Genomic DNA, 15,268 nt, shown 5'->3' on the forward strand with positions numbered 1-15,268 from the left:
ATTGAGTTTCGTAATTGTATGGAGGGCTGGTTAGGGGAGGGGGTCGTGGCCCAGCCCCGACCTCCTAGCTACTCCCCTGCCAGGACTCCTGCCCCATCCAACCCACCCATTCCTTGATGGTCCCCCAGGGACTCCTGCCCCATCCACACACTCCTGCTCCCTGTCCCCTGATCACCGCCACCCCCCCCCCAACCATCCAACCCCTTCTTTCATTCCTGATAGCTGCCCCGGGACCTCTGCCCCATCCACACACCCCTGTCCCCTGACTGCCCCTTACCGCCCCATCTAATCCCCGCTCCTCCCTGACTGCACCCCAGGGACCCCTGCCCCCATTCAACCCCCTGTTCCCCCCGACCACCCTGAATCCTATCCACACCCCCGCCTCCTGACTACCACCCCGAACTCCCCTGCTCTTTATCCAATCCCCCATGCTCCATGCCCCCTCACCATGCTGCCTGGAGCACTGGTGGCTGGGGGTGCTACAGCCGCACCACCCAGCTGGAGCCAGGCCATGCCATTGCCACCACCACGCAGCACAGAGACCGGGTCAGACCGGGCTTTGCAGCTGTGCTGCCCCAGGAGCTCATAGCCCCGCCACCGAGAGCATTGTGCCGGCGGTGGAGCAAGTGAGTTGCTGCGGGGGAGGGGCCAGGGGCTAGCCTCCTGGTCCAGGAGCCTGGGCAGGATGGTCAGCCCGTGGACCGTAGTTTTCCCACCCTGGACTAGCACAACATTTGCAACGTGAGCTTCACTAATACCACCCTGCTCCTCAGTGCCCCTCTCCGCAGCAGGGTTGGGGACTACATACTGCATGGTTCCATTGGCCAGACCTCACCACAGTAGATGTAGCATGGATGTCCTTCCCTGTCATTGCCAGGCTTGGGGAGAGGATTCTGGTCCCCGGTGTCAGGGAGGTCCCTTGCACATGGCCCATTAACATGGCCTTTGTATAGGAAAACAGTGTTTGACTTTGCTAATCTAGGTCCAGATCCTCAAAAGGTATGTAGGGGCCTAATTCCCATTGATTTCAGTGGGGGTTCGGCCCCTAAATACCTTCAAGGATCTAAGGCTCTAAGCTTTTGGTCCACACTCCTGCACTCTGTTCTCAGGGTCCATTCCAAAGGCTCCAATCCTGTACTTCCATGTTTTCAGTGCTTTTTCCTGCAGAGCTGAACAGCATTTCTCAATCTCCTTCACAACTGTCCTGTAATCTATGCAATTGAAATCAGTTCTGTTATTTCTCTCCTCGCACTAGGAGAGTCTGAAACAGCTACAGGTCAGAACACATGAACCATAAAATGATGCTATCATCTTTTGTAATTCTCTAAGTAGCCAAAAAGATTAAATTCTCTTTTCTAATTACTGCTGTTCATAAATATATAATTATCTGTTCTATGGAGCCTAGTGGTAATGGTGCTTTTCAAAAAAGAAAATCCCCAGCTCTGTAATAAAAACTTTCCAGCCAAGCCCACCCCTATACATTTCTACAATATCTATATTATGCAATTTGCTGCTTATTGCATAATACAACAATCCATACTTCAAAACTAAAAGAGCATATCATGCGATTAAATTAAAATGCAAAGCCACTTTTTTTTTGAGACATTAGGGCAGAGGTGGACAAACTTTTTGGGCTGAGGGCCACATCGGGGTGGGGAAATTGTATGCAGGGCCGGGGCAGGAGGCTGGGGTGCGGGAGGGAGTGCGGGGTGTGGGAGGGAGTGCATCCAAGGTTTAGCCACAGAGTTGCACTGGGAGTTCAAGTTTGGCTGATTATTTACCATAACCCTCAAATCTTTTTTGGAGTCGCTGCTTCCCAGAAGAGAGTCCCCCATCCTGTAAGCGTCACTGACATTCTTTCTTCCTAGATATATACAATGACAGTTAGCCATATTAAAATGCATATTGATTGCACCCAGCTCACTAAGACATCCAGGTTGCTCTGTATGATTGACCTGTCCTTAACATTTCACTCCCCCAATTTTCGTATCATTTGCAAATTCTATCAGTGATGAGCTTATTTTCTTCCAGGCTATTGACAAAAAAGGTCACATATGATAGGGCCAAGAACGAAGCCCTGTGAGACCTCACAAGAAACACACCCACTTGATGATTCCCCGTTTATAGTTACATTTTGAGACTAAGCAGTTAGACAGTCTTTAATCCATTTATGCATGCCATGTTGATTCTGTATTACTTAGTTTTTTAATTAAAATGTCTTACCATTCAAATCAAATGCTTTACAGAAGTCTAAGCACGTTACATCATGCGACAGACCCAAACCAGTGGGGTGCAGGAGTCTGGTCCTATTGGCATCCAGCTGGGCTGGGCAGGCAAAGCCCGCCCACTTCTAAAGGGCCTAACCCCAGCCTAAGGGGAGGACCCACAGGACTGGGACACCAAGTAATTACGGGGGACAACTAATGAAAAAACGGAATCGGGAGTGAGGTCAAAGGGCTAAACAAAGGGAACCAGATGGGGACACCGAGCAGAGAACCCCGGACAAGGCCCACTGCTCCTCGAAGGCGTAAGGGAGCCAGTGGATGCCGCCCAGACGAACTCTGCCCGGATGCGTGAACAGACGGAGGAACGGAAATAGGCCCTACTGTCGCAGGAAATCCCGTCGGCCAACCTCCTCTCCCTGGTGTTGTAGATGGCCAGTTTGGCCAGGGCCAAGAGGAGGTTGAGAAGGAGATCCCGTGACTTCGTGGGGCCACGGATGGGGAGCGTGTAGATAAAAAGGTGAGGGGAAAAGTGCAACCAAAAACGCAGGAAAATATTCAGGAGAAGCCGGAACAGGGGCTGCAACCTGGCGCACTGCAAATAAACGTGCGCCAAGGTCTCCTTCTCACCGCAGAAAGGGCAGGTGCTAGGGACAGACGTGAACTGCGCCAAGTACACGCCCGTGCTCACGGCTCCGTGAAGGAGCCGCCAACTGATATCCCCAGCGGGCCTCGGGACCAAGGCAGAATACAAACTGGCCCACCGGGGCTCCTCACCGTTGAGAGGCGGCAGGAGGTCCCGCCATTTGGTATCGGGGCGGGACGTGAGGGTGAGGTAGTGAAGGGTATGGAGCACAAGCGAGTACAGATGTTTCCGTGGCGCGGTCTGGAACAAAACCGGCTGCAGAACATGCAGCTGGCTGGCAGTGAAAGGGTGAAGGGGCCGATTGGGTCCACGGGGCAGGGGCCCGATAAAAATATCCACGGTGCCCGGGGTGTGCAGGAGTCTGGTCCTATTGGCATCCAGCGGGGCTGGGCAGGCAAAGCCCGCCCACTTCTAAAGGGCCTCCCCCCAGCCTAAGGGGAGGACACATAGGTCTGGGACACCAAGTAATTACGGGGGACAACTAATGAAAAAACAGGATCTGGAGTGAGGTCATAGGGCTAAACGAAGGGAACCTGATGGGGACACCGAGCAGAGAACCCCGGACAATGCCCACTGCTCCTCGAAGGCGTCAAGGGAGCCAGTGGACGCCGCCCAGAGGAACTCTGCCCGGATGCGTGAGCAGACAGAAGAACGGAAATAGGCCCTACAGTTGCAGGAAATCCCGTCGGCCAACCTCCTCTCCCTGGTGTTGTAGATGGCCAGTGTGGCCAGGGCCAAGAGGAGGTTGAGAAGGAGATCCCGCGACTTCGTGGGGCCACGGATTGGGAGCGTGTAGATAAAAAGGTGAGGGAAAAGTGCAACCAAAAACGCAGGAAAATATTCAGGAGGAGCCGGAACAGAGGCTGCAACCTGGCGCACTCCAAATAAACGTGCGCCATGGTCTCCTTCTCCCCACAGAAAGGGCAGGTGCTAGGGACAGACGTGAACCACGCCAAGTACACACCCGTGCTCACGGCTCCATGAAGGAGCCTGTCATAAACAGATAGCTAAGGGTTAACGTCTCTTTCACCTGGAAAGAAGTAATCTGAACCACCTGACCAGAGGACCAATCAGGAAACAGGATTTTTTTCAACTCTGGGTGGAGGGAATTGTGTGTCTGAGTTCTTTGTCTTCTGCCTGTAATCTCTCTCGGATGAGAAGTTTTTCTATTTCCTGCTTTCTAATCTTCGGTTTCCCAGTTGTGAGTACCAAAGATCAGATAAGGATTTATATGTTCTTTTGTATTTACATGTTTATAGTTGCTGGAGTGCTTTGAATTGTATTCTTTTTGAATAAGGCTGTTTATTCAATATTCTTTTAAGCAATTGACCCTGTATTTGTCACCTTAATACAGAGAGACCATTTGTATGTATTTTTCTTTCTTTTTATATAAAGCTTTCTTTTTAAGACCTGTTGGAGTTTTTCTTTAGTGGGGAACTTCAGGAAATTGGGTCTGCAGCTCACCAGGGAATTGGTGGGAGGAAGAAATCAGGGAGAGGTCTGTGTGTGTTAGATTTACTAGTCTGACTTTGCATTCCCTCTGGGTGAAGAGGAAAGTGCTTTTGTTTCCAGGACTGGAATTACAGAGGGTGGACTCCCTCCGCTTAGATTCACGGAGGTTGCTTCTGTGTATCTCTCCAGGAGCACCTGGAGGGGGGAAGGGAAAAGATTAATTTCCCTTGGTTTTGAGACTCAAGGGTTGGGTCTTGGGGTTTCCAGGGAAGGGTTTCGGGGGGACCAGAGTGCCCCAAAACACCCAAATTTTTTGGGTGGTAGCAGCAGTACCAGGTCCAAGCTGGTAACTAAGCTTGGAGGTTTTCATGCTAACCCCCATATTTTGGACGCTAAGGTCCAAATCTGGGACTAGGTTATATGACATGGTGTGCAGCGTTGGGATAGACAGAATCCAGAAGCCAGTAGGAATATTATATTTTTCTTTTCTCTGCTAGGGGCTTTTTAGCAGAGAGAGTTTGGTTTTAAAAGGGAACCAGAGAGATTTTTTTTTTCTGCTCTCTCTGGCAGTTCTTGGCTTGCATATTAAGCAAGGAACCATTAAGCTGTGACAAACAGGTCTTTTGTGACAATAGCACTCCCATTGAGAGTCATTACCAGCACTATATACATGCAAATAAAGTGTTTTTTTCTGGTTTACTTTACATTGAAAAAAAATTAGCTAGGAAGAAAGGGAAAAAGGCACTGTTGCTAGGCAGACCCCAGGAGGCAACAGAGAACCTGCAGTTCAGACAACAAACACCGGAGGGCACCCCAACACAAGAAAACAGGAACCATGCCTTCCAATACAAAAATGGAGGCCGAAGAACAAATCAAAGAAGCTGAACACAGGCGACAACTGGAAAAAAGGCAAAAAGAGGTGGAGCTGAAAGAAAAGGAAGAAAGCATCAAACTGGCAGCCTACAAAAGAGAACAAGCAGCCAAAGAGGCAGCCCACAAAAGAAAACTAGAAGAAGAAGAGCTGGCCCACAGAAGGAAACAAGAAGAAGAAGACATGGCCCACCGCCGAGAAATGGAAAAACAACAAAAAGAAAGTGAAGAGATGGAAAAACAGAGAAAACATGAACTGGACTTAGCGCAAGTTGGGCTGCATGCGCCAGCCAATCCTAACAACCCTTCGCCCATTATGGTTCCACATCACAGGAAATTTCCCACCTACAAGGCAGGTGATGACACCGAGGCCTTCTTGGAAAATTTTGAAAGAGCCTGTCTTGGGTACAGCATCCCTGAAGACCAGTACATGGTAGAATTGAGGCCACAGCTCAGTGGACCTTTAGCAGAGGTGGCAGCTGAAATGCCTAAGGAGAACATGAACGACTATAAACTTTTTCAAACCAAGGCCAGATACAGAATGGGAATAACCCCAGATCATGCCCGTTGGCATTTCAGAACCCAAAAGTGGAAACCAGATGTGTCATTTCCCAAACACGCCTACTACATTGGGAAAAATTATGAGGCCTGGATATCAGGACACAATGTTAAAACCTTGGAAGAACTGCACCTCCTCATACAAATGGAGCAGTTCTTGGATGGTGTTCCTGAGGACATCACACGGTACATACAAGATGGAAAACCCAAAAATCTCGCTGAGGCGGGGGAGATTGGAGCCAGATGGATGGAAGTGGCAGAAAGCAAGAAAGCTACGGTCAAGGGGAACGAATACCCCAGGGGGCACACCGACCATAAACCCTACAACCGAGGACAGCCAAAGACCCCACATACAACCCAAGTAAAGCCACAGACGCCCTATTCTTCCACCTCACCAGTCTCCAGTAACTCACCTCGGCCCAGTGACCCATCAGATGGAAGATGCTTTAAGTGTAATGAACTGGGACATATCAAGGCCAACTGTCCAAAGAACGCCATCCGAGTGCAGTTCATTACACCACCATCACACCAAAGATCCCCAGGCCCAGATGCCTCTCAGATACCCTTGGAGCGAAGGGAAAATTTGAGAGTGGGCGGAAAGAAGGTTACTGCGTGGAGAGACACGGGGGCACAAGTGTCAGCTATCCACCAATCCTTCGTAGACCCCAAATTCATCAACCCAAAGGCCAAAGTGACAATTTACACCTTCATGTCACAAGCTGTAGACTTGTCTACAGCTGAACTGCCTGTCCAGTACAAAGGCTGGTCAGGAATGTGGACTTTTGCAGTCTATGACAATTATCCTATCCTCATGCTACTGGGGGAAGACTTGGCCAACCAGGTGAAGCGGGCCAAGAGAGTGGGAATGGTTACACGTAGCCAAACCAGGCAAGGTTCCAGACCCATTCCTGTTCCTGAGCCGTCCACAGAGGCCCCGTCTGTGTTACCAGAGACCCAGACAGAGGTAGTGGACCCGGATACCATGCCAACCACTGAAACAGCCACAGCACCTCCAGTCCCAGGCCCGGAACTGGAACAGCAACCAGCACCAGCAATTGCAACCACATCTTCAAACTCAACGCCAGAGGGCACCAACGAGCCAGAACTGGCAGAAGCAACAGACAGCCATACCCAAAAGGCTCAGCCAGAGCCTGAAAGAACCTCAGGTGCACCAGCGGGGAACGGTTCACCAGCAACGGAAACAATCCCATCACCTACATCGCTTCCAGAGGGACCAAGCCCGAGTCCACAGTCTGAGGAAAAACTGGTGACCCCAGCTTCAAGGGAGAGCCGCCAACTGATATCCCCGGCGGGCCTCGGGACCAGGGCAGAGTACAAGCTGGCCCACCGGGGCTCCTCACCCTCGAGAGGCGGCAGGAGGTCCCGCCATTTGGTATCGGGGCGGGACGCGAGGGTGAGGTAGTGAAGGGTATGGAGCACGAGCGAGTACAGATGTTTCCATGGCGCGGTCTGGAACAAAACCGGCTGCAGATCATGCAGCCGGCTGGCAGTGAAAGGGTGAGGGGGCCGATTAGGTCCACGGGGCAGGGGCCCGATAAAAATGTCCACGGTGCCTGGGGTGTGCAGGAGTCTGGTCCTATTGGCATCCAGCGGGGGTGGGCGGGCAAAGCCCGCCCACTGCTAAAGGGCCTCCCCCCAACCTAAGGGGAGGACCCACAGGTCTGGGACACCAAGTAATTACGGGGGACAACTAATGAAAAAACAGGATCGGGAGTGAGGTCATAGGGCTAAACGAAGGGAACCTGATGGGGACACCGAGCAGAGAACCCCGGACAACGCCCACTGCTCCTCGAAGGCGTCAAGGGAGCCAGTGGACGCCGCCCAGAGGAACTCTGCCCGGATGCATGAGCAGACGGAGGAACGGAAATAGGCCTTACAGTCGCAGGAAATCCCGTCGGCCAACCTCCTCTCCCTGGTGTTGTAGATGGCCAGTTTGGCCAGGGCCAAGAGGAGGTTGAGAAGGAGATCCCGCGACTTCGTGGGGCCACGGATGGGGAGCGTGTAGATAAAAAGGTGAGGGGAAAAGTGCAACCAAAAACGCAGGAAAATATTCAGGAGGAGCCGGAACAGGGGCTGCAACCTGGCGCACTCCAAATAAATGTGCGCCAAGGTCTCCTTCTCCCCACAGAAAGGGCAGGTGCTAGGGACAGATGTGAACCGCGCCAAGTACACGCCCGTGCTCACAGCTCCGTGAAGGAGCCTCCAACTGATATCCCCGGCGGGCCTCGGGACCAGGGCAGAGTACAAGCTGGCCCACCGGGGCTCCTCACCCTCGAGAGGCGGCAGGAGGTCCCGCCATTTGGTATCGGGGCGGGATGCGAGGGTGAGGTAGTGAAGGGTATGGAGCACGAGCGAGTACAGATGTTTCCGTGGCGCGGTCTGGAACAAAACCGGCTGCAGATCATGCAGCCGGCTGGCAGTGAAAGGGTGAGGGGGCCGATTGGGTCCACGGGGCAGGGGCCCGATAAAAATGTCCACGGTGCCTGGGGTGTGCAGGAGTCTGGTAGAGGGCAAATATACTGGTCCTATTGGCATCCAGCGGGGGTGGGTGGGCGAAGCCCGCCCACTTCTAAAGGGCCTCCCCCAGCCTAAGGGGAGGACCCACAGGTCTGGGACACCAAATAATTACGGGGGACAACTAATGAAAAAAAAAACAGGTTCGGGAGTGAGGTCATAGGGCTAAACGAAGGGAACCCGATGGGGACACCGAGCAGAGAACCCCGGACAACGCCCACTGCTCCTCGAAGGCGTCAAGGGAGCCAGTGGACGCCGCCCAGAGGAACTCAGCCCGGATGCGTGAGCAGACGGAGGAACGGAAATAGGCCTTACAGTCGCAGGAAATCCCGTCGGCCAACCTCCTCTCCCTGGTGTTGTAGATGGCCAGTTTGGCCAGGGCCAAGAGGAGGTTGAGAAGGAGATCCCGCGACTTCGTGGGGCCACGGATGGGGAGCGTGTAGATAAAAAGGTGAGGGGAAAAGTGCAACCAAAAACGCAGGAAAATATTCAGGAGGAGCCGGAACAGGGGCTGCAGCCTGGCGCACTCCAAATAAACGTGCGCCAAGGTCTCCTTCTCCCCACAGAAAGGGCAGGTGCTAGGGACAGATGTGAACCGCGCCAAGTACACGCCCGTGCTCACAGCTCCGTGAAGGAGCCTCCAACTGATATCCCCGGCGGGCCTCGGGACCAGGGCAGAGTACAAGCTGGCCCACCGGGGCTCCTCACCCTCGAGAGGCGGCAGGAGGTCCCGCCATTTGGTATCGGGGCGGGATGCGAGGGTGAGGTAGTGAAGGGTATGGAGCACGAGCGAGTACAGATGTTTCCGTGGCGCGGTCTGGAACAAAACCGGCTGCAGATCATGCAGCCGGCTGGCAGAGAAAGGGTGAGGGGGCCGATTGGGTCCACGGGGCAGGGGCCCGATAAAAATGTCCACGGTGCCTGGGGTGTGCAGGAGTCTGGTAGAGGGCAAATATACTGGTCACTGGGTGAGTAGTTTTCTGTTCCCTGAGTGACCAGAGCAGGGGCTGCACTAGAGTAATCAGGAACTTGCTAGAATCAATTAAGGCAGACAGGCTGATTAGAACACCTGCAGCCAATCAAGGCAGGCTAATCAGGGCACCTGGGTTTAAAAAGGAGGTCTCTCCAGTCAGGTAGGGAGGAGCTAGAAGAAAGGAAGTGCGTGTGAGGAGCTGGGAGCAAGAGGCACAAGGAGCTGAGAGTGAGAGGGTGTGCTGCTGGAGGACTAAGGAGTACAAGCCTTATCAGACACCAGGAGGAAGGTCCTGTGGTGAGGATAAAGAAGGTGTTTGGAGGAGGCCATGGGGAAGTAGCCCAAGGAGGTGTAGCTGTCATGCAGCTGTTACAAGAGGCACTGTAGACAGCTGCAGTCCACAGGGCCCTAGGCTGGAACCCAGAGTAGAGAGCGGGCCCGGGTTCCCCCCAAACCTCCCAACTCCTGATCAGACACAGGAGGAGTTGATCCAGACTGTGGGGAAGATCACTGAGGTGAGCAAACCTGCCAATAAGCGCAGGACCCACCAAGGTAGAGGAGGAACTTTGTCACAGGTGTAAATAATTACATTCACAGTTTACCCGATTTGGGTGTGAAATCATATAGAAATGATATCAAAACATGGTTTCTTTTGGCAAAGAGATTTTCTTCATTTGGAACCCCTATATAATGACACTGGTATGGGGACTTGGTTGGGGAATGAAATCTACCGCATGCCTCCACATATAGTGAAGGAGATATGTAGCCAGCCCTTTATCATCGCATCAAAGGGTGGTCATGTATCTATTCTTTCTGTATAATGTTGTACTAATCTCCAACTGATAATCATTGATTGAATAATTCCAACTGAACCTGGTACTCCACAATCTTGAGTCATCATTAACTCAGACCTGCAATGCGGGCTAGAGATGTTGTCTACTATCCTTTTTGAAAATCCCATCAGGTACTGAGTTGGGACTGGACTTCTTGCTCGCAGCCCAGAGATGGCAAACTTGGGGGAGCTGCTCCATACAAGCTCTACTGTGAGCATCCCCCCCACTCCATGAAGAGGAGACGTGCATGTGAACTCGCCCCATTATCCTGAACTCTGGGGGAAGGGAATAAAAATTCCTGCCAAGAAAAAACTGCATCTTTTGGGCTGTTTGAACTCTGAAGGGCCAGAGATGTTAAGCCGAAGCCACAGAGCCTCCTGGGGCAGCCCTGAAAGACACTTTGAATCGATGGGTCACTACAGCTCTGTCACTCATAGGATTTAGATGGTAACTCATTGGTGTGGCTATCTTTGCTTTACCTGTAAATAACTCGCATTTCTTTTTCCAGATGATTAACCCTTTATATAGTTTGCTACAGGTGTTCTCTTTGGTGTAGGATAGGATACCAATTGATCTGGGATAAGTGACTGGTCTCTTGGGATTGGAAGCAACCTGACTGTGGTGTGATTTTTGGTGTAAGTGATGTTTTATTACAAAGTCCAGTTTCCCTGTGCGGCAAGATAGGCTGGACAGGCTAAGGGGACTGTCTGTGACTCCATGGGGAGACTTACGGAGTTCACATTTGTTGCTGGCTTGGTGAAATCTAGTGCTAGAACACACCATCTGAGGTTGGCAGTCTTGGTTGTGAGCCATACCAGGCAGCACTGAGCATCACAATGCCAACATTAGGCACTTTGAAAATCAGTGGGATCAGAAAGCCTGAGTTAGGCACTGTACACTTGTGCCATCCCAGGGCACCCCTTCATGCCCTACACACTCTGCCTCAGTTTCTCTCTCAGGCCCCAGAAATGACTTACAGCAAAATGTATTTAAAGTAATATTCCCTCTCTCTTGGGATCTGGTTTATTAAGCACCACCAGCCCCCTGTGTGCACTGGCTGAAAGAGCAGAACCTTGTACCCCCCACTCCCACCCCTACAAAACACCTAGTCCTGGCCCTTAAAGAAACAGCGGCCCAGGATGGCCCTATGCCATTCTTCTCCCAGACACTGACTACTCCCCTGGACCATCTTCCTCTTACCCAATGCCTGCGTCGGTTCTTCCCAACCCCTGGAACTGGGCTCTCACCCTCCCTTAAAGGGCCAGGACCCTGCTAAAGCCACCCAGGTTCCCTGTAGAATGCATGGAGAGAGATGGACACCTGTGAATGGGATTCACACAGCCAGTACGCTCGGTAGGGAGCTGCCTAAGCCAGCCAATGGGAGATACCGCTAACAGTGTAAGAACACTGCTGGGGCTAGTGGTTGGGGCACTCGCCTAGGAGACGGCGGACCCAGCGTCCAGTCCCCTGCTCCAAGGGTTATTTATTTATTTGCCTTCTCATCTGGCTGGATTTGGAGCAGGGTCCAATCTGGCAGGTGTGCTCTGAGCAACCAAGCAGGGACTGTGTGGCTTTCAGCCACCACCCAGGATTTGGGCACCGAAATCCCTATCCAGAGCTGGACCAGAATCTCCACTAAGACTTTCTCCAGCCAACTCAGAGCTCCGTCTGTGTCGCCCCTTATGTGGGACTCGTCCCCACAGCCTCCTTGGAGCTGTGCTCAGAGCAGCAGGCCTGTCCTAGGTCCCATTCTGTGTGCTTGTGCAGTGACAGCTGCAGTAGGAAGGATGCCAGATTGCTGAGCCCTGTAATATTTTTTTCCTGTGCACTTTCAGAGAACAGGCTGTTGCTTCTGAATATCTGGTCTGGTCCCCATCAGAGCTTCCTGCCTGAGTGCTCTATTTATTTGGGATCTTGCCACATCTGTGGCCAGGACTTTATTTGGTGATCTGATCTATCAGTGAGAAGGAAAGTTGCTGGGTAATGTTTATTTGAGGTATCCCCACAAGGCCCCACAAGTATCTGGCCCAGATATGTTTTTCCAACCATAGGATGCATGTGTTATCTGCTCTCTAGGAGGAAGCAGAGCTCATCATTTCCTAGGAATGTATTTTGACATCCATGTGTATTTTTGCAAATTGTGAGGGTCAGAATTAAGGTGGGAGAGCAGTGAGCTAGGAGGACAATGGTGAGTGATGAAGGCGTCATTGGCATTTGGCCCAGAATCCTTCCCAGACTCCTTAGTGTTTCAGGATGTATAACCGTTGTAAAGGTGAAAGCCAGCGTGCGGGTGTTTGCTGAACTCCACTGATGTTATCTGATTAAAACATGTTCATATAGATCACTGTTGCAGCCACTGTTATATATTTGGAACAAATCTTGTATAAAATGTGGGATGTAAGATGTCTATGAAAAGGTTATGATTTGCTGGTTATGATTATGCTATCTGTATGCATGTATCATTTCTGTATTTGAAGTTATGAATATTGGCTCTATACCTCGATCTTAAATGTTTGCTCCTGGGGTAGCGCCCACAAGGTGGTTGGCCAGCACACCTTGGAGGGACTATTAGGGGCGGCTCCAGGCACCAGCATGCCAAGCGCATGCCTGGGGCGGCAAGCCACAGGGGGCGCTCTGCCGGTCGCTGTGAGGGTGGCAGGCAGGTTGCCTTTGGCTGCATGCCTGTGGAGGGTCCGTGCTTGGGGTGGCAAAATACCTAGAGCTGCCCTTGGGGACTATTCAGACTGAGTGGCCCATCAAAAGACCATTTAACTGACAATGAACCATGAGAGACGCCTATTACACTTTATGGAATTTCCTGCTGTGACTAGTCAAAATGCATGGACATGTGACTCCAACCACCATCTTGTTACTAGAACAGGAGTACTTGTGGAACCTTAGAGACTAACACATTTTATTTCAGCATGAGCTTTCGTGAGCTACAGCTCACTTCTTCGGATGCATAGAATGGAACACACAGACAGGAGATATTTATACATAGAGAACGTGAAAAGGTGGAAGTATGCCTACCAACAGGAAGAGTCTAATCAATTGAGATGAGCTATCATCAGCAGGAGAAAAAAAACCTTTTGAAGTGATAATTAAGATGACCCATAGAAGGTGTGAGGAGAACTTAACATAGGGAATTAGATTCAATTAGTGTAATGACCCAACCATTCCCAGTCTCTGTTTAGGCCTGATTTAATTGTATCTAATTTGCATATTAATTCAAGTTCAGCAGTCTGTCTTTGGAGTCTGTTTTTGAAGTTTTTTGTTGCAAAATTGCCACCTTCAAGTCTGTCACTGAGTAGTTAGAGAGGTTGAAGTGTTCTACCACTGGTTTTTGAATGTTATGATTTCTGATGTCAGATTTGTGTCCGTTTATTCTTTTGTGTAGAGACTGTCCGGTTTGGCTAATGTACATGGCAGAGGGGCATTGCTGGCACATGATGGCATATATCACATTGGTAGATGTGCAGATGAACGAGCCCCTGATGGCCCCTGTAATTTTCCACAGTAAGAACAATGGGATTCTCTCCACATGGCAGGAGCTATAAAAGGCACTGGAAACACCTCCATTTTGCCTCTTTCCTGCCCAAAACTCTGGACTGTACTAATGGGAGCATTATAACCAATGGACTGAGGACCTTCCAATGATTTGGAAGCAACCAGAGACTTGACGTAAGCCAGTCGTTTATTCCATCACTTCTACAAGCCTGAACCAAGAACTTTGTTATTACTGGATGTAACTGATTCCTTTAACCAATTTAAGCTCTCATCTTTTTTTCTTTCTCTTTCTTCCTTAAACATTTAGATTTTCAATACTAAAGGACTGGCATCATCATGATTTTTGGGTAAGATTTGAGTTATATATTGACCTGGATATGTGGCTGGTCCTTTGGGATCAGGAGAAGCTTCTATTTAATGATACTGGTTGTAAAAAACCACTCACCTTAAATCTAGAGGTTTTGGTGGTGATAAGAACTGAAATGCCTCAGGAAACTGCTTTTATGACTTCTTGTTAGCCAGTGTGGTGAAACAGAAATTTACTTTTACATTCATTGAGAGATCCTATCTTCTGGAGCTGGAAGGGACCTTGCAAGGTCATTGAGTCCAGCCCCCTGCCTCCACTAGCAGGACCAAGTACTAATTTTTGCCCCAGATCCCTAGGTGGCCCCCTCAAGGATTGAGCTCACAACCCTGGGTTTAAGCAGGCCAACGCTCAAACCATTGAGCTATCCCTGCTGGCTTAGTTTAGCCTATGGGGGGGACTAGCCACCTGTCTTGCAGTGTATCAGCCCTATTTCTCTGCAGTTTGTCCTGAATTTGGCATCCTCAGTTGTGGCCCACAAAGGCATGATTGCACACACTTGTAACCTTAATGCCTTAGAGCTCAAAACGCATCACAGATGGCACAGAATCATTAGCTTCTGAGCTTGCATGGCCCTAGTGCCAGGGAACTAGCCTGGGAGGCAAGATGTGGTCTCTGTTCTCTTCCAGTCATCTGCTCTAGGGCCTTGGAAGAGTCACAACTTCTCTGGACCTGTTTCCCCGTGTGTGAAATGATGATCATTGTGATGCTGGCAGACCTGGTGCCGGCTCACACCAAAGCTCTGGACCAATTCATGTGTGTATTAGCATAGATCAGGGGTCTCAAAGTCCCAGCCCGCAGTTCATCTGCGGTCTGAGAACTGCCCCAATGTGGCCCGTGGGGCTCCAGTGCCCCAAACACCCCTGTGGCCAATGGGAAGCTGCAGGGGTGGTGCCTGGGGGAAGCAGTGCATGGAGGCCCCCTGGCCCACCCCACCTTGGAGCCCCAGGTAAGCACTGCACCCCCCCGATCCCTTCCCAGACCCTGTATCCCCTCTCCACACCCCCCAGCCCCCAAACTCCCTCCAGAGCCCAACCTCTCACCCCTTCTGCACCCAAACTTCCTCCCAGAATCTGCACCCTGTACCCCAGTCCCCTACCCCAGACCTCCTCCCCCACCCAAACTCCCTCCCAGAACCTTAGGACATGTGGGAGGTGGAGTTTAGGGGAGCAGAATTTGGGGCAGGGGGGGTTCTTCTCGATGGCATGAGTGACATTGGCCCATTGGGATGATTTGAGGACTGGCCCTGGCCCCAAGGTAAATTGAGTTTGAGATCCCTAGTGTAGATTAAAGCAGTTCTTAAGTGTA

Source organism: Gopherus evgoodei, chromosome 9 (genome assembly GCF_007399415.2).
Source record: "Gopherus evgoodei ecotype Sinaloan lineage chromosome 9, rGopEvg1_v1.p, whole genome shotgun sequence".
NCBI classification, from domain to species: domain Eukaryota; kingdom Metazoa; phylum Chordata; order Testudines; family Testudinidae; genus Gopherus; species Gopherus evgoodei.